The sequence below is a fragment of the Pseudopodoces humilis genome, chromosome 3 (assembly GCF_049639895.1).
Source record: "Pseudopodoces humilis isolate 2021_Gansu_Grassland_sample_001 chromosome 3, ASM4963989v1, whole genome shotgun sequence".
NCBI classification, from domain to species: domain Eukaryota; kingdom Metazoa; phylum Chordata; class Aves; order Passeriformes; family Paridae; genus Pseudopodoces; species Pseudopodoces humilis.
The window spans coordinates 109,025,714-109,051,039 of NC_142202.1; the positions used below are offsets into that span (position 1 = coordinate 109,025,714).

The 25,326-nt window shown below is 35.3% G+C and overlaps 1 protein-coding gene across 7 annotated transcripts in view; it reads left to right on the forward strand.

Moving 5' to 3' along the window:
* The window catches only part of SUPT3H (SPT3 homolog, SAGA and STAGA complex component), a 253,602-nt gene that overhangs the window by 74,696 nt on the left and 153,580 nt on the right, over positions 1-25,326 (forward strand). Inside the window, exon 1 of one of the 7 annotated variants that reach the window (XM_088052752.1) lies at positions 20,676-20,721. The exons of the other annotated variants lie outside the window; for them this stretch is intronic. The gene's annotated coding sequence lies outside the window, so the exon portion shown is untranslated. Of the gene's footprint in view, positions 1-20,675; positions 20,722-25,326 lie in introns of those variants that run through there. 7 annotated transcript variants of the gene reach the window in all.

Below are 25,326 nucleotides of genomic sequence, written 5' to 3' on the forward strand. Positions count from 1 at the left end.
TCAAAATGCAATTAGCATAAGAAAATGTATCTTTTTAACCTGTTCCTTGATCCCCACGTGTACAGAAGATAGTACCACCATAAGCACAGAGTAAAATCTTTTACCAATGCCTTAAAATGTTGTTCAGGGCCCATCTACTTCCCCAAATGAAACTTAAGATGTTGTATTTTGAGTGGTTGACTTCATGGAATTTGGTTGAATTTTGAGCAAGTTAAGTTCATGCTAATACCTTGTGTGACACAGAATTCCATTTACTTTAGCTTCGAAGACAGTGAAATGAAGCAGTTTTCTAAATGACTGGGTTAAATGTTTAGTATATGTAAAGAGCAAAAGCTTTTGGATACAAGTTGTATTTTTTCTTCAGCAGAACTTTTCAATCTTTATTTTTAAGGTAGTGAAACAGGGCTTCTTACAAACTTGAGCCAGTCACCTTGTCTAGTGGGAGGTGTTCCTGCCCTTGGCAGGAGGCTGGAACTTGATGATCTGTAAGGTTGCTTCCAACCCAAACCATTCTGTGCTTCTATAAAAAAATAAGCTCCAATTTTCGTTTCTGAAATTCAAGAAAGCAATTAATTTCATTTTTCACCTGCTCTGTTGGATGATACTTGTTTTTTAAGTGAAATTATTCTTTTTCAGTAGAGTATTTAGTGTGGAGGCCAGAAAAACCTACAAGAAAACAGAGTTTGATGTGCTTTGTCATTAAGTAAGAATGGCTACATAAAGTGCACAATGGAAGAGCAACAAACTGCTAAATACGTGAGTGTCAGGCCTTTGGACTGCTATGAGCAATGGGTTTCTAAGTTTTGTACCTTTATAAGCTTTTTCCCCCTTCATTCTTGGACAGCAGAAATGGTGATTAAAACAGAATGGAATAAATTGGTTACTGGGCACTTCTATTAATGAATTTGGAAATAAGATTTGTTTTGAGTATCAATTCTTTTTTGCTTTCTTTTAAATAGTAGAAGATCCTTAAAAAAATTCATAAAAACAACTTTAGAAATGATAAATAACTTTTCATTTTTACATGCAGCCGCATTAAATCATTGATAGGTGATAATTTCTTGTCTCTAAAAATTCCAGAATTGCTCATGATTTATGCACACTGTAGTTTTTTTTTTGTCTTGAGATTAACAAGTGTGTTTATTGTTTTTATTTTGGAAAAAAAAATCCTAAATGAGTTTTTATGCAATGCTAAAAAAGCATCAGTTTTGTGAAACAAAGCATGAAAATTAGGAAATAATTCAATAAAGGTTATCTCTGTAATTGTGATTTATATCCTTGTGCAGTGAGGAATGAGCTGGCACTAATTGCTGTTTCTATTTTGTGGGAATGATGTCCTGGCAAGCTGGAGCAGTTCCTTAGCACTGATAATTCCATCTCACTGACTGACTTACCCGGACATCAGGCCTTTACTAAGGCCATTTATGGGATCGGTCACACTCCTGATAAGCTTGATATGTGGCTTTCCTCTCTCAAAGGATTTTGTGAATTATCTTCAAGCAGTCAGTTACAGGAATCATGTTTCATGCAGTTCTGCCAAATCTGGCACGTTAAATTAAAGTGTTGTGCCAAACAGTGAAATGCACTTGTTCTTATTATCTCAAAGCATGCAAACAGTGAGGATTTATTCTAGTTCTCCAGACTGAACTTTTGCCAGAAACAACTACCAAAAATAATGATGAGAATGGGATGGTTTTTTTTTTTTGAGAAACAATGCTGCCCTTCTTGTATCTGCCTTGTCATATCTCCCACTTTCTGACTTCAGAAAACTACCTTTTATTCTAATAATACTTAATACCTTGTATTAAATACTTAAATATGTGTGCATATAGATCTGCCCCTGAACATTTTACTCTTTCAGTTCCAGTGGTGGTGGTACTGGTTTTCTAAGTTCCTATTCCAGTTTTGGTAGTGCTTGGTTGTTTTTCTCTGCTTGGCTTCTGTTGACAAGAAATTACCATCCATGGCCACAGCAAATTCTTCTGAAGCAGCAGAGTTCTTACATTGCAAAGACAGACTGGTTTGGCAAAGCTGTCCCAAATTCTCTAATCCTGATTCTTTCTAATGTGGAAAAACATAAAAAAAAAATAAGGGTTGCTATATCTTTGCCACATTACTGATTAAGATGCTGTGTTGTATCAGGTGAAAAACACAAATGAAGATGCAGAATTGATATGTATGGAAACTAGGGGACTTCAGTCCTTCCATACATGATAGAACACTGTGGGGAATTCGTTGTTTCATCATAAGTTGTCAGCGTTCTCAGTATTTAAATGAAACTTCCTGTTTGTGGTCATCACTTCTTATCACACGATCTCTAGAAATGTTTATATTGTGCAGTTATTCTGTAGAGGTGTTGCTACAAAACTTCAAGCTTGATTGAATTTTCTAGCCAGACATACTTTATTTAAAAAAATCTGAATACAAGATCCTTTCTTGCTATCCTTCCCTTTGAAGTCTGTGTAAAATTTGTTTTGCTTACTGCGGAGGCTTTATTTAGCATAGCTTGATTACGTTTTTCCATTCTTTTTGTTCTGGCTGTTAGAGACCATTATATTTTATACATATCAACATGTTGGTATTTAAAGGCTTATTCAAAATTTCCATTCTTGGATCATTATCTGGAAAACCATTGCTACATTTCATTTATTTACATTTTCCTAGTCCTTAAAATTTGGCATTCAATAAAGTCTTAACTAACCTGTAAATAGTCTCCATCAGGATATTTTGAAACCACCCTGTAAGCACTTTCAAGCTTTATGTTCATTCTGTTAGTCTGAGATAATCAAGAGTGCTACTTTTATTTTTATAGTAGCATTGCCTGTTTCTAGGCTGGAGTTTAAGTGGATAATAGTACACCATAGGTTGTTAGTTTTTCCCCTTTAGATGCTGAACATAGGAGTATGTTGGTCAATAGCTGAGGGAAAGACCTCTTTGATCAAACTGTATGTGTGGTGAATTCTAAGACAGAGACAATATTCTAAAGTAAGAGAGTCTTCTTTCCTGAAAGGTTTCCTTTTTAAGATGTGAAATTAGTCTTGCTGATGAATTGTGTGGTAATATTTGGTTTTTAATGTCTGGCCTCCTCTGTGACAGAAATATTATACTCCATGACAGAGAGTATTATATAGTAATTGTAAGTTCTGTGGCATGTTTGGGAAGACCAGGGATTGTTTTGATTAAGTATTTAATTAAGCAAACACTTAAGTGATCTGTTTTTATTTTCAGCAAGTTTACCGCAAAGTGAGGATGAGTATGAATACCTGCTTGAAGTGAAAATCAATACGTAACAGTGTTGATTGTTTTTTGTTGTTTTTTTTAAAATCGATGAAATGAATCATCATTGGCAGACTCGAGGAAATGGCAAGTAAAAAATTAATTATGGCAAGTTTGCTTCTGTAAAATATTAGACAGGAAACGCTCCCCATTTTCAATACATTAATGCACTTTCATGGGTGAAAGCTAAGTATTTGTAGTATTTTTTAAATGTGAAGATCTTTTGTAACAACTGCACTTCCAGTGGTTTTATTGAGGGCATTGTCCTATGAAGGTAAATAGAGATTTTTTTCATTGTAGCTTAATTTTTATTAACACTTAAAGGCATAGAGGCAATGCTTACAAAAACAGGATATCTTTACACGCTTTCTGAGGGGCTTGGCCAATCCAGAAAACCATATGTGAGCTATAGTAGTGGTATAGAAGTGTATTTTTGGTGTATTTTAATGTGTACTTCAGGTAATACAAGACACTTCTGTACATTAGGAAACCAATTCTAAACTCAAAACATATTTTCATGGCCTTAAAATATAAATAAAATTATCTGTTTGCATATAGTTACTGTAAAATTGTTATAGGAAATATATATGGATGGAGAAGAAAATAAATACAGTCCTAACTTTCAAATTGCAAGTCTCAACAAAGAAAAAGAAGTCATCTGCATATGTTTAGTTAAAGTACTCATAAACTTTGGTGCATTTTGTAGTACATTTACAGTACCATATTTTTGAAACAAATAGTATCCAATATATATAATATTAGATGTATTTTGTTTCAAAGTACTATGTAAAACTATAACAAAATTTGAGTACTTAATTTATGCATTAAATATAGCTGAAGAATTCGATTATATATTCTAGCAGGCGTGCATCTTGTATGTTAGAATTAGAGCTTGCTAAAGACTTCTTGTTTAATTGCAGTATGTATAATTTGATCTCTAGTATCTTCATGCTGCCATTCAGTTTTACTTGTTTGCTCCTGTCACACAGAGGTTTGTATTTAATATAATATGTAGATTTTACCATCGGAGAAATAAAGGTTGCTGTACAGTATTGGCCATTAAGTGCTTGGCATCCTATCAAAATTAAGGAAGATAAAGTGTGATCAGAACAGTCAATGAAATTGTGGTTCTCCAAGAACCCTTCTTCTACATAATGAAAGAAATGTAGATAGAGGAATAGAAATACCTTGTGAAACAAAGAAATATTCCAAGATGTGTAGCCCAAAAGAAGGTCTTTTGAAGTGCTAGAAAGCAGCAAAAAAATGTGAGAAACATGTATCTTTCTAAGCATAGCTCTTAGGGAATTTATTTTATTGTCCTAGCTTTAATACCTACAGGGCACTGCTGAAAGTAATTAGGCTGGTAACAAGATAGGATTACTTCTTGATATTAACAAATCTGCTTCTTTTACAATTATTCTAATCTACCAGTCTGTCATCCTTTATGGGTGTTTCCTGTTATAATTTATCCTAAGCTTCTGTTTGCATTTGTTCTTGTTTGGGCTTGCTGCTGTAGCCTCTCAGCCCAGAAGGCCAAGTGTATTCTGGGCTGCTCCAAGAGCAGCCTGGGCAGGATGGTGAGGGACAAGATTCTGCCTCTCCACTCCACCTGGAGTGCTGTGTCCAGCTCTGGGTTCCTCACACAGACAGACAAGAACCTGTTGGAGTAAGGCCATAGGAGGCCACCAAGATGCTCAAAGGGCTGGAACACCTCTCCTTTGAAGACAGGCCAAGAGAGTTGGGGGTGTTCAGCTTGGAGAAGAGAAGGCTCCAGAGAAACCTTATTTTGTGCCTTTCAGTATTTAAAGGGGGCTAATAAGACAGGTGAGAACAGACTTTAGTAGGGCCTCTTGTGATAGTACAAGAGGTAGTGGTTTTAAACTGAAGAAAAGTTGATTTAGATTGGATATAAGGAAAAAGATTTGTATGATGAGGGTGGTGAGGCCCTGGCTCAGGTTGTTCAGAGAATTTTTGGATGCCCTATCCCTGGAAGTGTTGGGGCTTGGGGCAACTTGCTCTAGTGAAAGGTGTCCTGTGGCAGTGGGACTGGAAAGAGATGACCTTTAAGATCCCTTCCATTCCTAACCATTGTATGATTCCAACACTGAAAGCTCCCTCCCAACCCCAACCATACTGATTTTGACTGCTTTAAGTCCTTATGTTCTTACTCTAATAGAAAAAAATTGTACTTGGAGATGCTGTTTTAGGTCTCTCGAGTAACAGATTTTCAACATTTTACATCTACTTGTGTAGCATTATTTCAATGTACTTTGAAGTTGAACTGCCTGACATACAGTTAGAATGATATAATAACTACAGATTTTAATTTCACTTGTAATTAAATTTCAGGATAGCATTCCACAACTTTCAGTGAAGATTTCAGTAAAATTGAGAAATGGTTTATGTCACCCTCACGTTAATGTCACTTTCCTAGATGGCTTTTTCTACTCATATTTCAGGCTCTTGGATGTTATCAATTAGGACTTTTTAATAAAACACATTTATAAACTTCTATTTGCTTAACTTTGTAGATTTTCTCATTTTTTTTTTTTATTTTTTTGCCATACAGCATGTGTGTGGCCAGAAAGCTTTTAGGTTGTTGTAGGAAATACTTGACATGCTTCTAAACTCCCATGTACTTGTGTGAGTGTTGAGTGGCCAGATACTGTCGCCCTGAGCCGTGCTGCTCATTTATACATAGCATTAGTGATTGAAATCTCTTCCTCATGTTAAGTGATCTCATTATATCGACTTTTTTCTGGGTTACAGAGGTTTAGGTTTTTTTAGGTTTATAAAGTTTCTTGCAGTGTGTTCTTGTCATGCTTAAATTTGTTAAAGTACGGAGAAATGATGTTAAGTTGTATGGTTGGCAGTATGGTTTCCATTAATCTTTTTGCAGTATTTTTTTATCAGCCATACTTTTCAAGTGATTAGCAGAGTTCAATAAAACGTTGCACTGCTATTTAGGACACCAGTAGATCAGATTGGTATTTTAAATGCATTTTTTTTCCCCTCTGCTTGTAAATGTGTAGTCTGAAAACCAGTCTGAAAAGACCTGGACTTGTCTGCATACTCTATTCCCTGCTAGGATGGATGTGGATGGTCTGGGGCACCTTGGTTGGTATTTGACTTACCCAGTTTTCACTGGAGGACAGATTTATTTTCTAAGCACTTTGAAATTTGTGGTAGGATCTTCTTTGTGGTGTACGATGTAGGGCTTTCAATTTAGCACATATTGGGATGTTTTTATATAAACCTCTTTGGTGCAGTGAGGATCAACCTTTTCTGTTAGTTTTAAGCCCCAGAATTAAGTTAAAAGAAAAGAAAGTAAAAAGTCTTAGATACTGTTGTGATTTTCATGGAGCATTGCTTTATATCTTTGATTATTTATTACTGTTACTCATGTAGTAATTTTAAATAATTAACTATTAAAAGTTGTCCAAAACAGGTGATAAAACCAAAGAGGAAGTATCTAAGTCTGCCATTCACGTGAAGTGTAACATTCTGCATGGGTAGGAGATTGCAATTTCTCAGTCTTGACGAATCATCTGTACTTGACCTTCCAAATAAAATTTTAAAAATTGTTTTCATCAACAGACAGTTTGAACCTAAGGGTATTGTGTAGGAGTTGTTGCGGAAATTGTGAGGTGAGAATGGACTAGGGAAGGAAGTGATAAAAAACTAAGTACTGGAGAAAGAATAGGACAGAAAGAAGGTGTTGAGCAGGAGGAAATGAGTAGCAAATTTTTGCAGGAGCATAGTTACAGTGTCAATTAAAAGAAATTTGGATGTGAAGGTGAGTGTAAATCATTGGGAAATCTTTGGCTGAAAAGTTGCTATACCTGTGATGTTTTGAAGTGACAGAAGTGTACAGTGGTTTCATCAGCACTTGGATGCAGAGAATCAGCCAGAAGAATATAAGGAGTTTAGGTGGAAAATGAACTGCATATGGTTTGCTAGTAGGGATAAAGACAGATGGATTTTGGAATATACAAGTTGTTGCTGTGGTCTATTAGAAATGAAGGTAGAGCATTTCAAATTGCAGCTGGCTTTATAGTTGATGTTTATTTGCAATGGCAAGACACCCAAGTGTGCAAGTAAGAAGGTTTCCATTAATGGCCTTCATAGAGAATGCTTAAGGCAGAAAAAGGTAAACATCAATGTATCTGAAATGATGGATTTCATTAATGAAAAATTAAGCTCAGTATTAAATAGAATTTAATCATCCTGAACTGAGATTTGGGCACTGAAATCCACGTAAGGCTCAGACAGCAGAAAGTACTATAAGCTTTTGAAGACTGCCTGGACTTTTTTTAAGTTACATACTTCATCATCCCCTGTGGAATTTACACTGAATGATGTCAGAGCTCCCTTCCAACTCAAATTGTGCTATAGTTGTATTTAGTTTGATGGTTTATAGCATACTTAGCTTCACTTCCTTAACGTGTTCAAAAACGCCTGTTCTGGGAAGTCAGGATCTGTCTTCCATCTGCCTCCTACCTGCAAACAGGTTTAGGAAGAGACACTTGAATTCTGGCCCTCTATTCCAGATACAAGGTCAATGTAGAACAGACTATTTTGTTAAGAATGCCCATTTGTTTCAAGAGTGCTCTCATGGAGTTCTGGGAGGAGTTGCAGCCTGGACTGCAGCCACCTGGATGGGTCTTGCATCCCAGAGATTTGCCATGCATCCACAGAATGGGGATCAGGCTCCAGAGGCTGTTAAGGATTGCTCTGTTCCTTGATCCTTGTGAGCTGGACCAAGGTGCCACCAGGGACAGAAGTCCTCAGTACCAAACTGAGAACCTGACCCTTCATGGCATGTGTGTTTATGGAGAAATTGTGGAATTCTGGAGTTGTGGTACCTATTCATAGAGCTCTTTTTTATCCAACTGTGGTTTGAAAGTGCATATTCGTAGATTTGGTAGGAGGTGGTTTGGAACCAGTTTGTATCCCCCTGCCAAAATGTCCCACACATCTATGGTGGCATGGTTTGGGAATAGTATTATCTTACTGGTGTGGAATCATCAGAGGAAAGAAAATTATTAGAGGCAAAGATAGAATAAATTTAATGAGCTGGTGTGACACTGGAAGACAAGAGGCCACTGTGAAGAATAAAGATTTTATTTTTTTTTGGTGGTTTAATTCTCTCTAGAGTACTGTCTCCTTCTAAAAGCTGCTCTGTTGTTGTTAACTCAAATTTCTTTTGAGATGCTACAATTTAAAATCATTGGGTAGTGTATTTCATAGTCAAACATACTGTAATTAATGCTTTTAGTTTGATTTATAACAGTGTGTATTTTTCATTTAATTTTAAAAGTTTATCTTGTGCATGGTATCTCTTTTTTCCTTTTCTCTTTAAATACATGTTTCATTTAGTGTCTGCAGATCTTACTTCAGTGCTGACTATGTGAAATCTTACTTGCTGTGATTTGAATTGTGGCATCATAAATTAAAGTACTGAGAGGCTACCAATTCTATTTTCCTGCCTGGGCAGTGTACTGCTGAGAAAGTAAAACAAATTTAACAAATACAGAAATTTAAAATGCATAGGTTTCTGGGCTGTTAACATAATTTTTGAATGTGAGTATTGAAGCTGAGACCTTCTCTTTAGTATATTGATGTTGGAAAATGAAGACTGTGTGGTAGCTGAATTTCCATTGACACTTTTTTTGCCATTTCTAGCAGTACTTACTTTAAACATTGAACGTTTCGCCCCTGTTATTTCAACTGTTCCTTGAAAATGACCATTTCAAATCAATATTAAAGCTACATGTCTCATGCTGATGTGTCACGTGATAATGTCATTTATTTTCACTTTTAAAGTTGCTGATTGTAGTGGAAAATAACTTTAAATACTATTTTAGCTATTTTATTATATCTGTAGGTATTTTTACAGCTTAACTCTCTTAAGAGGTGCAAAAGAAGAAACTGGTTTTTCAAGTACTGTTTTATTCTTTGCTTTCAAGTGCTATTTTTCCCTTTTTTATTTATTTAAATAATAATGTTTAGCTCAGAAATGCTACTTCTGGGTTTCGTGTATTTGTAGATAAAAAGTATTTAGAGGAGGTTTCATAACAAAACCAATTTTTTTTTCGTTTCATGATAAAAACACAGTTTAAAGTTGGATTATGAATGTTGTCCATATAGATCCAAATTAAAAAATGTAGTAGTTACAACTTTATTTTTGTAGCTCATGGTGGAGAGAAATGTTTACTGACTATTACAAGATAGTCAATCAGCATTAAGATGTTGCTTTTTTTTCTATTATTTAACTGAGAATTTATATATTAATTAGTATCATAATTTAGTAAATTGTAGGGAATTATTGGAAGGTTAAAATTATTGGAAAAAAGTCTCCTTTTTGGAATAACTCCTTGGAATTTCAGTGTTTAAGCAATGTGGAATTTTCAGTGATTTGACTTAATTTAATTTATCTCAGCAGACTATCCATGAAATAATTTTTAATAAATCAAATTCAAATATGTGCTGGAACATTTGCCAAGATTATAGGGCAGTATGAGCTACTGCTACCTTATACATAATGTTAAAATTCAGGAAAGAAATTTTATATTATTTTTATTACAGCAAGAAAATATTTTTGTGGAAAACTAGTACTTAAGCAGCCTATTTTTCATTTTCTACAAATGTTGTCATGAAGAAGAGATGTGGACTCACTGATCCTTCCATCATTCACCTATTCTCACCCTTTCTGCTCACAGAAATTGATGCCACCTTAGCTTATTCTTACAGAGTTCCAAATATTAAATGCGATTGCGTGGGTACTGTATGTTAAAAGCTGTTGATTCTGCTTCTGAAAGGAGTATAATTAATCTAAATACTATTTCATTGGAAATCTACAAAGCTGAATATCTTAAAGCACTGTCTGGGTATATTAGGCTAGTTTTGTTATGGATTCTGAGAAGCAGGATCCTTCTCTTAGTCCAAATGTAACAGGACAGAATTCGCTCCCTAATACATACTCCTTTGTTCTGGCATCTAAACAGCAGCTTAATGTGTGTTCTGTTGCTTAAAAGTTATACAGAAAGTGGCATGGCTAATTGAAATTAGAAACAAATTGAGCTAATAAAATTTTTTAAGGATTCTGTGGATGCAATATCAGAAACAGGATGAATGGATAAAATAATTTTAAAATGTGTTTCTCTTTAGGGGCATTTTCTAATCACAGCATAGTAACAGAAGTTTGTTAAAGTTGTAACATTATTGAATTTAGTTGTATAAATTTTTCAAATCAGAAATCGAAGGACTGAAGTGACTTCAGGCAGCTGCAGCTGTTTGGGGGGAGTGTCTTTGGTGCAGCTGAGAAGGAGCACAGGAGTGTGTGTGAAATAGCTGAGGATGCAGCTGTTATTTCAGAATTAATCTTAAAATAAGGTCACCTTGGAAAAAAAATTATTTTTGTGCTTTAATTAGTTTTTGGGTTTTTTTGGGTTTTTTTTGTCAGCTAGAGGTATGAATAATAAGAAATTGATATTTTAAAAACTACAATAAGCATCTAATATAGGAGCCCTAGTAAAAATCACTATGCAGGTCTGCATCTTTTAGTATTTCCTGGGGTTACTATACTTTACATGTTTTAATGTGACAAAATTCAAACCCTTTGAATTACGCTATTAGAAAATTTTAAACATGGCTTTTGAAATAATAATTTTTGATCCAAAGCAGAATTTCATAACAATGGAACTAAATGAGGACTTCTTTGAAATCTAAAGGCAATAAAGCTTTTTTTGGGGCAGTTGATTCCTCTTTTGGGGTTTCTGAGAGGCTGGGTGCTATGAGTAGGCATTTTTAGTCTGGGTGAGCTCAAACAATTTTGAGAGTAAAGCGTGCACTTTGAGGTATGGGAGGAATAGTTCACTTTCCATTGTGAGCTGCCAGGCAATTCGAACTCCGAAAGAAGAACGTTATTAGTTACACGTAATTTTAAAGTCGTCTGAAAAGCAGCAGCAGCACATTTACATGATCTCGATGTGGATATAAGTATATGGTTTTAAGCAGTGTCCTTTTCTGAACAGAATTAAACCAGGAACCTGTAATCTGTTGTAAATTCAGCTCAAGGCAGCTTGCTAGAAGTTAAATAACATTAATGTTTTAGTTGGAGCTCGTGTAGAAGAGGTATTATTTTAAACAAAAATGAAGTCTACAGCTATCTGGTTGTGAATGTCTCTCAATTACAGTGGCGTCCGTGGATCTTGGATCTGAATGAAGATTTGGCTAGAAATTCTCCACATCCTTAGTCTGTGTTTTCCTCTGAATAAGAAACAGCATGTGTGAATTACATTTGCTATAATCTGCTCCATACAGGAGGCTAAAAATTTCACTGAAAAATGATTATGCATGGTTGAAAACAATTCTGATTGAGGCAGATAGATGCCTTTTTAGTTTAGCTCGTTAGGAGTTGGAGATATTTTTCGAAGTACTGCTGAGTGGTCAACATTTTAATATTTAGCTAAACACAAACGTATGAATACAAAGTAACTCTGCCATTGCAGACAATCACATTCCAACGGTGGTGTAACTTCCTGCATTTAACCGAACATGAAACATTATTCAGTGAAAAGGAAAAATACTCTTTTTCCTGAGTGTGCTACCCAAGCAATTAGAATGAATTGCTACTACTGTAAAGTGGGGAGTTACTGAATGAGATAATCTGTATTTAAGCTTTCCATAATACAAGCCTACATAATAAAAACATGTTCTCTTCTGCATCAACTTAAAATATTTTTACAGTTGTATCTACCAAGTTTATGAAGTGGTTTCTCCTTGCTTTCACAAAAACGGAACATTTTTGTGTGTTATGGAAATAAATTTCAGTTTAACTGCTGAAAGTGCTGCGATGCTCACAGCGTTTTCAAAGGAGTTACGAACTCCAAAGACATACCCAGGTCCTCGCTTCCCAGTTTCAGTCAAAACAAAGAAACTTTTTCCCTTTGCTGCACATATATGAAAACTACCAAACTGAAATGATGGCTGTGGGGGTTTTTTCAGGGGAAAAGGGGTAGAGCTCAGTGGAAAATTATCTATTTGTAAAGCTTCTGAATTATGAACAGTTTTGTAAAATGCAGCAACTTTAGTAACTTCCAATACATTACTGATAGACTGGAGTCTGAGTATAGTTAAGTTACAAAATTAATGCTATATATTTAGTGCCTCATTTCCAGTTACTCATTTGACCTTAATGTGGAAATTCAGTCAACTATTATAATTAAAAATGGCATTTTCTTGGTTTCCCATTTGGACCTGAGACAAGGAACTGACTGCATCTTATAGAGGATAAGTAATATTCTGTATGCACAAAGTTCAGCTTAGTTTTATTTTTTAAATTAACATTATGAGTAAGGTAATGGAATAATACTGTGTTTGTAATTGCTATTAAAGAAAAAAAAATTAAAAGAGGTGAATTTCTCTTCATTCATATGAAACCACTTAAGGGAAAGGTGAAATCCAGTTTGGGTTGTGAGCTGAAGAGAATCCTGAAGGAAAAGAAAGTACTATTTAGCTTCAGATTCTAATTCATGCAGAAATGTTCCTTCTCAAATGTTCCTTTTGAATTAAAAAGGCTAAATTGCAGCTTTGACTGCAATTATCAGTACATCTTGGCTACTACATCAATGAAGGCTGTCATGGGTGAGAGACCACTATCTAAGAATTGGAAAATCTGTTGTGAATAAATCTTACACAAGCTCATGTAAAAGAAATGCAGAGAGAAAATATTCATCCTAGTGAAAAAATATAATTTTCGAGGTGCTGTTTCCCTGTCTCCCAGCAAATTAGAGAGGTCAAACTGCTGGCAGCTTGTAAAACAGAAACAGTTAGCCCATGGCTTCACATAAAAATGCAGAAAGTTATTGCTTATATCCCAGCTTTGCATTTAAACCAAGACCTAGCTGCTGTTTGTATTTTTAAAAATAGAAGTCTGTTTACTTTGATTAAGCAGTCTTGTGAACTGCAAATATTTTAGACCCTCCCACACCTCTCCCATATATTTTTTTCTTTTGTCTTGGGTAGAAGTAATGAATCTCAGGGATTGTATCTGGACTGTCAGTGGGATATAATATAATTTACTTTACTGACTGATTCCCTTCCAGACGTCTACATGGTTTGAAAACTGGATTATGGTGTTTAAGATACAAACTGTCTGCCCTTACTTGTCACAGAAAAATACTTGTCAGTTAAGCCACAAGCTCATATAAATAAGACTTTAGTCTTAGAGCAACATATTTATTAACAGATCTTTGAAAGTATGAGTTCAAAAGCTCAGTTTTGCAGAAATTCTGACTTATGTAAGCTTTATATGCCTAATAGGAGAATGTATTTTTTAATGGAATTTGTAAAGACAAATAGGAAAAGGGAAATGGGAGATGGCGTTACCTCGTTACAGAAAGAACAGCTCTAGCACAAGTGAGAAGAAATAAGAAATGAGTAAATGCATGAGGAATTGAGTACAGATCTTAATGTAGATTACATTATTCCTAGTATTTAGTCAAAATAGAGTTTACTTAACATGTGCTACATTAAAGCTGTGACTTTTAAATAATATAGAATATTGTCAGGCATTATTTAGGCATTTCTTTAAGTGTATTGTTAAACCAGACAGAAATAGTAAAGTGATTGTGTGTCTTTATCACTCTTCTCTCTCTTTTTATTTTTAAATCCTAACTTCTGCTTAATTAGAACGGATCCATACTTTCACACTGCATTAGGCATTAATTATGTCCTGCAATTTCTACCACCCTCAAGGAAGCAACAAACCCACCAGTTTGCAGACCGTACCAACATTTTAACAAAATACTCATTTCAGAGTGTTTCTGCTATTGCATTTTTTCCACGTCTCCATGATACTCCTTCCTGTGTGGCAGAAAGATGCCTATGATTTAGAAACCAAGAAAATCAGCCAAACATTAATTTTGCTTCATCCTGTGAAATATTTCTTGTCATTCACATTGGGTATTCTAGCATGTTCTTACTGGCCTAAAAAATACATGATTCAATCTCACTTAGGAAATTTTCTGTGTTTCTTAAATAATCTAAAACAGCAGGAACACATCCATGTGTTAGTCTAAATAACCCAGCCATGGTGTCAGGGAGACTTGGATCAGCAGTGTTGCCTGAATTAAGGTCCCTTGACCTGCTGTGGTTCCTCTGGTTCTGTAGCTCTGCCACCCTCCAACCACTTGAGTTCATATTTCCCATATGAAGAGGTGTCCTGAATAGCAGCTGATTGCACTCACCCAGTGGAAGGATCTCAGCTGGGCAGTGGAATGCTCAATGTTTGATCCCTGTGGAGATTCTTGAGCTTGAGGCTCTTGGGCTGTTGCAGGGACTTTTCCTGGTAGCTCAGAGAATTTGTAAGTGACAGCTATAGGTGCTTCAGGACCAGGGAGGGAAGTTAAAATGGTTACCTTGATTAAAACAGAGGCAATGTTAAAAGAAAGTGAGGGAAGGCATCTGCTATATGAGGAATTGGATTGTGCTAAAGCAAAGACTATATATTAAGTTGCTGTCCTGAAAAAAAGTGCTTGTAGCAGAACATAGTTCCATGACATAAAGTAATAACCCAGGGTTTTGGCTTAACCCTGGATTCTTACAATTCTTTTTTTTGCTGTAAGTGATGATTTGTGAAAGCTGGAGAGTGCCTGGAAGGGGTGAGGCGTGGATTGGTGGGGCAAGGACCACACTTTGCTGGATGAGGGGGTAAAACTGAGATGGGAAGACAATGGCGTGGCCTCAGGGCCTTGGTTGACCACCTTGTACAGGGAACATTGAAAGAGGGAAAAATACGTGTTATCTTAAGACAAATAGCCCATCTTCAGACTGACATTTCCAAAGTTATGAATGCAGACTTTTGTGGCTCTAAATGTTGTTTAATGCCATTTTTGTGTATAGTTTTATTTGTTTGTGTTGTGGTAGCACTCAAAGAGCCCCGTCATGGACATGGTAGCTTTATGCAGATGGGAAGACAAACCCTGTTTCCCAGGGTTTGTACCCTGAGCCCTGGCATGGACCAAATGTTACATGCAAAAGTAGTTCCTGTTTGAGAGGGTGGGTGAGTTCGTATGGCTCAAATTGAGCAAAATCTGATGAGCTAGCAGGGGTTTGTCTCTAAGAATGAGCTGAGCTTCAACCCTTGAGCTGTGCCAGTAAATTGTAACAGGCTACTCCTTATTTACTGTTATAGACCTGTGTTGGCTTTGAAGGACTGGAGCCCAAATTGTTCTGCATCTGAGTTTGTTAGTGAAGAAGAGCTTTTTCCTTTCTATGGTAGCATCTTGTTAAAATTAGGAAATCCATGCCTGCTGCCTGTTGTTAGTGGCAGTGCTGTTTCCTGTCATACATCATGAATACCAGGAATGCACATTCAAGTGCATCAAATTAAGGAAATAATTTATTATGTAGAAGTTACGGCAGTGTTCAGCACCAAAGAACTCTTCAGTGCAACGTATAAATTTCATTTATTCAGCTTTTTTAGATTTAGCTGTAGAACTATCCTGCTGCATCTCAAGAATCTACTCAGGAAATTTTGAAAAATGTTCAAGGAAAACTATACAGCTTACTTTCTTACACTGTAAATATTGCTGACAGATACTGCATCCGGAGAAGGGACTAATTATTGGTTTTAAGCAGGCAGATTTCTAGAAGCCAAATGTCTGACTATTCCTGTACAAATTAAGATTTTTCTTGACTTTTGTTTTTTTTTTTTTTTGTTATGGGTGATTTGAACAGAATAATTAAATTAAATATTTGCCTTCTTAAAAGACAAGAAAAAAGGCAAACAAGACTGGAGTTAAAAAAAAAAAAAAAGAAGTTTTTTATTAAGAAACCCCTTTAGGAAAATGGACTGGGAAAGCCAATGCCTGCACTGGTCCTACACCATATTTTCCCATCAATTCACACTAAGAAATAAGGCAGACTAGAAACATTTTCCTTACTCTGTGGTATTTCCAGTGTCATCTCACTTCTTTAGCCTTCTGCTGTGTTATTTCTTCTAAATAACATTTTTGTAGTTAAGATAAAGATTTGATGCTTCCTACATACATCCTCATATGGTTTTGTGTGAGTTGTATAAATTTTTTCACTGTGCAGATTGAGTGTATAATTTATTTAAATACAGATTGTAGACTAAAACATTTTCTTGTTCAGTACATTATGATTAGAAGGATCAAACATTTCTTTCTCTGGATTCAGTGGGCTTAGGCTGTATCTTATATTATCTCAATTTTTTTTGTGTATTGTACAAGTTTGTGGTTTACAAATGCAGTTAATCCCTTAAATTTACATTAATGGATGAGCAAACCATTGATTCGGTGTTAAACTTACTTTGTGTGCCTTAGTCCTGAAGATGACCTTCAAGAAAACCATGTATTTAAATATTATTCTTAATGTAAGTGCAAAAGAACACTTAAATTCCGAACAGGTAGGTATTAGTAAGCTGGATGGAGGACTTATTTAAAAAGAAAATTAAATTATTGCTTTAAATAAATGCAATCAAACATTTATTAGTACTCTTGCCATTATTTGCATCTCTCAAATAATTTTTTTCCTTTAAAGTCTGTGCGTAACATTGCAAAATGCATTTGGGTGGCAGGTGCAGTTAACCACATCACAGTATTCCAGTTTTATATTTACAGCAGGAGTTTTCCTAGTTAAAATTATACTTTGCAAACAGTTTAAATTTTAAACTAATGTTTTTCTTCTAATGAGCAGTTGGGAAACTTTTCCATCACAAAGCATAATATCCAGTGAAAAGTACCTGTGTAACACAATGTTTCTGAAGCAAAGCAGTTGCCAAGTGTCCCTGCTGCTCCCCCCAAGCAAAGAAATTGCTAATACTAAAGGTAGTTCTATGGAAACAGCAGTGTGATGTGTACACCAGCTTATTCTTAATTATTAAGAAAAGGTTGTGTAATTTATTTTAATTTATTCAGGACATAATTTTCAGTTGAAAATATTAGATATTTTAAAAAAACAACCAGACTAGGCTCCATAGATCAACACCTAAAAAATAAAATAAACCATGTAAGGCACTCGTAACATATAAGTTCTCCAAGTCAGGCTAAATAACAAGGATAAGTGCCAATTGGTGATTTAATTTTACATTGTTTTTAACCAAGAGTACAAAATTGCTGTGGTGCCTTCTCAAAGTAAGGGTTGTGACCTCTTCCCATGGCTATAACCAGGAGCCTTTGTAGGCTCATCATCCCAATTTTGCTGTTCATCCCTCCTGAGCCTTCAGCTCCAAGCCTGGGAATTCTTATTTTTGTCACATAGCAGTGGGGCATTCAGCACAAAAGCATTTTTACCCATTTCCAGTTTTTTGGGGGCTGAAAAAAAATTATCCTGGGTCTGCTTTAATCACAGTACCCTACTGTCAGAAACATGCAGTATTTTTGATCTAGTAAATTGTAAAGGAAAATATTACCAAGTCAACAGCAGAAATGTATCTAAGAGAGTATTTAATGTGTAGTTTTCATCCAGTGTGTCATGGCCTGTTGGACAAATTTTTATTTCATCGACTGGCTGGGTTTTTCTTATTTCCAGCTTGTTTTTGTATAATGTACATGACAAAATCATCCATATATGTCTGTGATTCACTCAGGCTTATTAAGAAATACACAAAATGTTGAGGCAGGCAAAACTACAGAACTATATAGAACTATTTTAAAAACAAATTTATAATAAGTAAATATAAATAGGTAGAAGCTTTACATATAAATATATAAAAGTAAATACATGCCCGTGCTGCCTCCAAACTGTGTGGTTAATAAAACTTTTAGTAAGCTACTTCTGTACCAAAAGAAATTAATCCCAAAATGAGTTGTGTATATACCTAAACAATTTGTATGTAGTTTTATCTTGTTTTTAGCTGCAAGGGAAAGAAAAGATATTTTTTTTTTCCTCTTCATCCTTTATCCTTTCTAAAACATCTACACTTTAAAAAAAAAGTGAACTCATTGACTACTGATTTATTATTAATTTTTTTTTTAAGCCTGTTGCATCAGAAAGGTTTGGGTTTCTAGTGTTAAACCACTGATAGAAACAGTCTATTGCTGTGGACCATATTTGATCAAAAAACATTATTACCTGTTTCTACTTTTAGTTGCATTTATGCCAGGATAAAATAGTTCACAAATACCACTTGAAATAGATATTTTTCTTAGTGAGCTCACTTGAATTTACTTAGGCCAGGGCTGAAATCTCAGCTCCAGTGACTTCAAACTCCCATCAAATGCCTTGGGATCCAGAATTCTTTCAAGAAGTGTACTTCAGGCAAAAAAATATTGACATTTCCTTCAGGTTTCCAGACTTGTGATGTTCATTGAAAAAAAGTGTAATCACATTTGCTGACATGTCTACTGTTACCTTAAACTAGATGATACTTTGTCATTATTTGCTGTGTTTCTTGAAAGAAATCCATGTTAAAATATGATATTATTGGACTTCTTTAGCTTTTAATAGAAATATGTGTATAAAGCTTCAAATATGCAAAAGTAGAATTGTGAAGGGTTGGATTATTTTGAAATGAACTGTTAAAATAGGGGGAGGGACTAATTTGCTGATTGCCATTAAAATAATTTTGTCCAAAGGTAATGTGCCTTAGAGTATTTGAAATGAAACACACTAATGCAAGAGGATATCTAAGGTGAAAGATGTTTGTGTAATGCTAAACATAACCAAAGAAGCTGTGGTTTGAGCAAAGGTACCATGCTCTATTTTATCAAGCGCCAGAAGTTGCATAATGAAAGTCTTTCAGTTAAAAAAAAAATATAAGTAAAGAAAACACAAAAATGCCACCCAGCTGGTAGAGATCTTCCTAATTTTTACCTGATTGTATTTCTGAAGAAATATGGCAGGGCCCTCGTAAATTTTCAACATGAACTGCATTTTTGTTGCCAATTTCCATATCCTTTTAAAAGTGCTGAAGCGTGCATTTGCTATTTATGTTTGCAGTAGACTGAGTACACTTTTACTATTTGTGGTTTCAGAAATTGGAAACAACCAAACAGTGGTGCTATGGTCTAAAAAAATAAATTTTAAACAGCTGTGGGACAGTATTTTTAGAATGGTAGGAGTCCTTCTGAAGACAGACTGGTAACTGTGTCTCTGTGCACAGGAAAGCTGCAGAGGGGATGGCGAAATCCAAATTGTGTTGACTTCACACCTTTGGCTGCATTGTCTTGGATAATCAGACTCTAGGACAAATAGAGTTACTTGAAGGGATAACCTCATCTCTATATTTTCATGCTACCCCTATGGATATTTGAGTTATTTTAACCAGTTCTTGTATCATATAGTGTATATCCAGTTAACTATTCCTTATAAACGTTACACAAGGTAGATAACTAACTATAATCTTTTCTGTAGATCTAATAAAAGGTTGTAGAAGACAGAAAATCAGTGTTGTAAATCTTCTTAATATTGGCATGCCAGTTCTATTTGTTCCCTTAATGTGTCCTGTATAGTTAAGTATTTAGCCAGCTATAGCAATGTTTTAATACTTTTAGTAATTTGATTAAAAGAGATGTGCGTAATTTCTTTGTTACTTGAACAGTGAATGCGGTCCTGCCACGGATAATTCCGTGCTACCCTTTGGATGTAGTGCTCTGAAAACAACCAGTCATTCCTGTTTTTCTTAGTTTACAAAAAAACCTCCACCTTTTAATATTTTTGTGTTGCAACATTTTAGAAATAGCAGAAGTTTTGCTTTTACTCAACCCAAGTAATTAATTAAATTACATAATTAGTTTAGATTATAAATCTGGAAAGTATCCAAAATGATCTCACAGTTTAACCCTCTGTGTGTGTCCTTGTAATGTGGCAGCTCCTTTGTGGAGGCTGATGAATTTGGTAACTTAAATCATAATGTGTACCATGGTTTGCTAATTTAATTAATTGCTGCTTTTGATTTTAGCTGCAGCCAGTTGTTGATCCTAGAGCTTTTGATCCAGCCTTTCATTGATGTTAAGTGTAATTACTTAATATAAATTTAAAATCAAAGGAATTCTGACTTACAACAGGTTTTTTAAGTTCAATTCTTCTTAGAACTTAAATTATGACTATATAATCATCTCAAATGTTGCAAAATAATTTTCCAATGAACAGAAGTACAGTTATGCTTCCAGTCTCAGTGATGACACTGAGTTGTGCTCCTGCCATTGTGCTGTGCTGGCTGCTGGGAGCACTTTTTGCCCTCATCTTGCACATTGTTGGTTATTTACTTTTTTGTTTATAATCCTGAGTCGTGTGAAGTTGTTTGCTTTTGGATCCAGCCTTTCTGCTTTAATTTCAGGTGAACATCATAGGATGGTTTCGTTTGAAGGGGACCTTAGAGATCATTTTGTCCAAGCCCCTGCCTTGGGCAGGGACGCCTTCCACTGGACCAGGTTGCTCCAAGGCCCTGTCCAGCCTGGCCTTGGGCACTCCCAGGTGTGGGATATTTACATTTCATTGCAACTTCTACATAAATAATTAATGTGAACGTATTTGTTGTATTTTGGGATCCACGAGTACATCTGTAGTTTTTACAACATAATTATATACAAATATACAAAGATCAAGTACTGATCATGTTGAATTGGTCATGTGCCTGATTACACTCAGCCAAAAGTAAAGCATATGACAGTTACTCTCTGAGGTTGTGAATTACCTTACTGTAATGAAATACAAAATACTGTAATTAAAAAAAAAAAAAAAAGCCTTTTTTTTTTTAAATGTGCAGGTCAATTTAATATTAGTTTAAAATTCAGCCTATGAATGGCACTTCATCTCAGGTCCTGGAAGTACACTGTGTGTTCATTGAATATTTGCTGTACAGGATGAAAGGATCAGTTAATTTTTTTACTTCTTCTCTTTAAGAAGTAGAGGAAGATACAGTACTCCCCCATCTGAGTTACAGCACTTTGATAAAGTTACTTTTCTGAAAAGCTTCCCTGAGTATTTTCTTGGAGGAAACAATCTGTGTTCAAAAGTGTTTTAACCAGAAAGGGATAAAATAGTGTTTCTTTCTGCATGGCCTTCAGGCTGTGCATGTATTCTTTGCATCTTCTGCCTATCAAACAACTCTGCTGCCAAAAATAATATTTTAGACATAAACTTGACAGTTTTGTGTTGCATTTGCTTTTTCAGTGATCCTTCTGATTCAGGTGCATTAAATACTTACTGTTGTCCCAAAATCATTAAAATTAAAAAAGAACTCATTTTTTTAAAGTATGTGTTATCCATGACTAGATAATCAATGTATGTATTTATGTATATCTGTGCAAATACATGTATACATGCTACTGAGATGTAAATAATTTTAAATGAAAGGTTTTGTAAAAGTACATTAGAAGTAAAATGTAAGGAATGGTTTAATTAAAAGAGAATATAAATTATTCACAAATAGAAATTAAATAATGAAAAGGCTCCATAAAACCTTCCTGACAGTAGTTAATGTCAATAATGATTTTCCATAAAAGTGAAATCCATGTTTAGTATATTTGGTGTACCAGCCTTAGAGCTGGTTTTGACGAAATGTTTTTGCTGCCTCTTCAGGAAGTTGTGTTAATGCAATTTTCATGACCTTTCAGATGGTCAAATATAAAAATACAGATTTTAGGGAGATTAAGTTCAGAACAGCTGTGTTTTGGCTGCTCTTTGAATTATGTTAATTTGTACTCAGACTTGAATGCCAAAATCCAGACATTCTTGAATTCTGTGGACCGACAACTCAAGTTGGAACTTGAGTTAGAAACATCTTTTAAAAATGGCAATGCTCCTCCTGTGTGGAAGGAATAGCTGTTAATTGATACTTTAAAAAAATAACTCTAACTGTATTTTTCAGTAAATTGGTATATGCCCTAGTTCAGAGGAAAAATTAAAAATTAAATATACTTAAATATAACAAAACAAACATTTCTGTTAATATGGCATTCCTGTTGTGTTATGTTCTATTTGACAAGGTTGAAGTCATCGTATACTCTGTGAAAATCTGATTGTTTTATCATGTCACTGCTTTAAAAGAAAAATTTACACAAACTCAGGAGAAACTCTAGTACTGTTTACGTGATATATTCTCCACTCCTCATAATTGCCAGTTAGTTGCATAGCTCATATTTAGATTTCTGTCAGAGAAAATTGGTATCTTAATAGGATGTGTATATTTTAGCTTAATGTGTGAATATCAGTTATTATTCAAGGTAATGCTTATGACAAATTGATTTTATCCCATAATTACAGATAAGGCAGAACAGCAGCGATTTGCCAGATGTGTGATCCTGACAGTGACCCTTTACTTTGGATTAGGTGGGAAAATGTGATTCCCTGTGTTTGCCAATGAGGTGTTCTGATCCTAGAACTTAGCTCACCTGATTTGGTCTGGGTCTGCCTTCAGTTTAGGCACAAAGCTGACCCCTATTTCTCTCTTCATAAAGATAAGAATTGTTGCAGTGATTGAAAATTGATTATGCCATATTATGTTATATTCACATGATTTTCAGTGCTAAAGCAAACCTTATCCCACATCCTGGTTTCTGTCCTAAGACACAAATTGCTTCTTTTTAGGGAATATAATTGAAAAAAATATAGTTGCTTCTTTTTTAGGGTATCTTAAGTTTGGCTCTAGCAAGTCATGGTGATCTCAAAGTGGACCTTATTTTTCACATGTTCTGTGATCTGTGATATGACTTCTGTCCTATTCAAATGGGTAGGTTCAGAAATGTGTTTATTCTAGGCACAGTCTGATGAATGCTAATCTGTAGGGGAGTTAACCACAATTTTTTAGAGTTTTTTAAGGGCCCTGTGTTGGTCCCTACTCATTAAATACAAAGCATTCTATGAAATCAATAAACTTATCTCTAAATTCTGAAAGGTATTTAAGAATAATTTTAATCTTGCATCTTAGAAGGGGTCTCGGTTTTAAGGACCTCAGTTAGACCCACCATCCTTTCTTCTGGAAGGAATGCTGTTTTCTTTGGTCCAGAGGACTTCCTCTTTAAATTTCTGAGCTTTGACCAGTTAAAATGTCTTTGTGTGGTCTGATGCCTGAGGGTTTGGAGAAAAAAAAAAGAAAAATAAAGAAAAAAACTTTGTCTTTTTTTTCTTTTTCATAGAAATACCAACTACAGACATCCCTTTTCCATTCCCATCTTTTTAGTTACTTGTAATTTTTACCCAGATACCTGGTCATAAATAGGAGTTTCAGGATCATTTTTCGTAACAAATAATTCTTAGCTTACATGAGTACCTGTAAGATAACAGCAAAATTGAGATAAACTTCTAAATCACAGCAGTGTTTCTATAGTTATATCAGAGCCTTGTTTTAACATTTGAAACCAAATTGTGATTTGATTTGCGATTAGATTAGGTGAGATAGGTTCCTGTCTTCCTCAGCTCTAAAAGCCAAATGAACCAACCTCCCTGCCCAGCTCTCTCTCCTCCAAACATCTCACTGGTGAACACCCCTGAGCACAGTTTGTGGTTTGGTACTGGAGTGCAGGAGCAGAAATCACAGAATCATTTAGTTTGGAAAAGACCTTTAAATCCCCAAGTCCAACCTCTAACCCAGCACTGCCAACTTCATCACTGATGTCCCCAAGTGCCTTGTGCAGGCTCCTGACCCTGCTTCCCTTGGTGATCGGCTTTACACAAGTGGTAATTGATATGCTGAAGTAATTAGGTAGTGACAAAAGACAAGATAGTATTTTCAGCATTGCTGATGATTGTTGTAATTTTGAGTCAATCTTTCAGCTGCACTTGTCACAGTTTGCCTGTATCTCTAAAGTGACTTTATATGTGTATGAAAATCACTACTTAAAAATTAGATGGTATGTGTCACTCATGCTTTATAACTTTAGAAAACATCAAAGTGTGAATAAAGAACACAGTTACTTACATTTATTACTGAATGTTGAAATTCTCTGTCATGCAGAGTGCTTGTAACTAAAGTTTTCCATTCTGGCGTGGTGTGCTAGGAGGTGGAGATTATACAGCTACAGTGTCTTACTAATGGCAGCTAAGTTCATTGACATATTTTAACCATATTTTAATTGTGTTAAGGAGACCAGGTAGCACTTGGAAAGGTGCAAATATTGGATCTTGCTCCAGATCTCTGAGAAGATCTCTATGGCAACAGATACTGCTTGGCATTAGGGCTGACAAGATGGAAGTCCCTTTCATCTGCTTTGTAGCAGTGATGGTTTTAACCAGAATGTTACTGAGGATGAAAAATAAAAAATAATGGTTACATAGCAGGAATGTGAAAGGAGTCTTAAGAATTGTTTGTGATTCTATAGTGAATTTGGGGTTTTTTTGCATCTCCTAATAGCCTTACTAATTAGTCACATGGCCCATTTCCGAGACTTTGATTGAAATAAATTAGGTGACTTGAGTGATCATTGAGTACTTAGATTGATTTAGGCGAAGCAGGATTTGTATGGAGAAGTGATTTATTACAGAAACATAGCTGATTACAAATGAGAAACTTTTGAGTGTTTAAGTTCTTTTTCAGGCTTTCTCTGGGAGATGATGCATGATGAGTGATGCAGATTATGGTCTGAGGATAAAGATCTCCTTGAAGAATTGTTCTATCAATCCGGGATCAGGCATGCGAGCAAGAGACTTCTATCCTCCTTTTCCCCCTTCCCCTCTCTAAAATTTTTGATGTTCTAATATTTTTCATTCCTTCAGGCTGCAGCAATTTTTATGTATCTGCATCCAAGATGAACTTCTAACAAATCAAGAGTTCTACAGTTATGAAAAATAGCTCCAAATCTATGTCTCTGAACTTCTAAATCTCACAGGCTCTTTAGGGCAGCTCTCACAGCTGAGGCTCCTGTGCTGCTCTGGCTGTGGTTGTGTGCCTGGAACAGCTCACCAGCACTTTCTTTATGACCCTCCCCTAAGACCGTGGCTTTGCTTCCTACCCTGCCACTGTTCCAGTTTTGCTGCTTCGCCTCCTCAGGAGGAGTTCTGCTTTCAGAGCAGTGATTTGCTCCGGGTACAGAAATGGATCTGAGATGACTGATGTGTGAAAGCTTCAACAGAATCATTTGC